The 1,608-nt window shown below is 45.2% G+C and overlaps 1 pseudogene across 1 annotated transcript; it reads right to left on the bottom strand.

Moving 5' to 3' along the window:
* On the bottom strand, positions 1 to 681 carry LOC101589855 (annotated as a pseudogene). The gene has a single exon (XR_001117291.2). The product of XR_001117291.2 is annotated as a prefoldin subunit 1 pseudogene (transcript).
* Positions 682 to 1,608: the final 927 nt, after the last annotated feature.

Here is a 1,608-nt window from a genome sequence, read left to right as displayed (position 1 = left end):
GACAGGAATCTTTTATTGACCTGACTAGCATACCTGGTGGCAGGGTCAGGTAGAACATACCTATCTGCCCTGGATCCTGTCTTCTTTCTCCTGGGAATTCATGTATCACCACAGGAGAGAAGAGTATCCAGGGCAGGTAAAGCTGGGGGAATATACAGGGTGGAACCTGAAAGTGGCTCAGGGCAATACAAAAAGTGCAGGGTTGATTGCTGGCCCAACCAGATAAAATGTCCACCTGGGTAGAGGAAGGCTACCAACCCCAGGCAGATGAGAGGGGTCCAAAGGGAGAGTATCCCTTACAGGCTCACTGTGCCCTTCGTGCCATCAGCATCTCCCGGATGTTGTCTTCAGCTTCCTTAACACTCCGCTCCAGGTAGGACTTTTTCTGCTCTAGTTCTTTAATTTTTTCTTCTGCTATTTTCTGTTTCTCCAACAGCTGATTATGAATTACCTCCTTGGATTGAAGAGTAAACATTCTTCCTATACCTTCATACATGTTAGTCTCATCTACCAAAGTCATAATCTCTGTATCTGTAAGATGTGCATGCTTTTTCGTTCTGTTCAGTTGTTCAATCTGAATGTCTGCAAGCTTCACCTTCTGTTGAGTGTCAATAACTTTGGCTTGAAGCTCAGTGAAGGCCTTCTTCAACTCCAGATCCACGGAGGCCGCCATGTTGCTGCACTCTATGGCCCCTAATTTTTAAATGTCCCCTAATTTATTTTGTTTGTTTGTTTGTTTGTTTTGTGGAACCGGGGATTGAACTCAAGCCTTTGCGCTTGCCAGGCAAGCACTTATTCTACTGAGCTATCTCCCTGGCCCTGGCCCCTAATTTAATGGCCATCCCCTCACAGGTGTAACCTTGTACCAACTCTCTAATCCTTTTCTAATCTCCGGCCAGAGAGTTAAAAAATAATAATAATAAGTTAAGCCAAGGGATCTCCCTCCTAAAATCTTGCAGTTTTAACCAGGTGTGGTGGCACACACCTATAATCCCAGCACAAAGGGGCCTGAGGCAGTAGGATCACCACCGACTTGAGGCCAGCCTGGGCTATACAGTGAGACCTTGTCTCAAAACAGCAATGACAATATTGTAGTTTTGCCAATGGATAAAGTGCAGTTTCCACCTCTAGATAAGTAGATAAAGTCCTTTCATGCCCTCTTTCTTTCGCTCCCTCCCTCCCTTCTCACCATCCTTCCTTCCTTTTCTCACATGGGCTGAGAGCAGGCCCTCTCCTCTGGCACCCGCAACCCACAGTCTGTCCTGCAGGCACAGCAACAGGTCACCTCAGGGACCCTGTCTGAGCCATCCTCTGCCTTTACTTTTGGGCTCCGTGCTCTCTTCAAATGCAGCTTGATAGCAGCACCTACTCACATCTATGACAGTGACTAATGTGTCTTATTCATATATTACCTTATTTTCACAATGCTCTTAAGAAGTAAGAAGAGAGTTTATTAGGATACTTAGAGATTAGGAACCTGAGGGTCAGTGATGGGGACCAGCTTGCTCCAGGTCACAGAGATGATAAAGTCTTACCAGACAGGAAGCTTTTTTTTTTTTTTTTTTTTAATTTTTTATTGTTTGAGGACAACTTTCTGGTTCATTGCTG

This window comes from Octodon degus, unplaced genomic scaffold (assembly GCF_000260255.1).
Source record: "Octodon degus isolate 3935 unplaced genomic scaffold, OctDeg1.0 scaffold00130, whole genome shotgun sequence".
Taxonomy (NCBI): Eukaryota; Metazoa; Chordata; class Mammalia; order Rodentia; family Octodontidae; genus Octodon; species Octodon degus.
The sequence above is the reverse complement of the archived record's forward strand: the minus strand, read 5'-3'. Positions and strand labels throughout refer to the sequence as shown.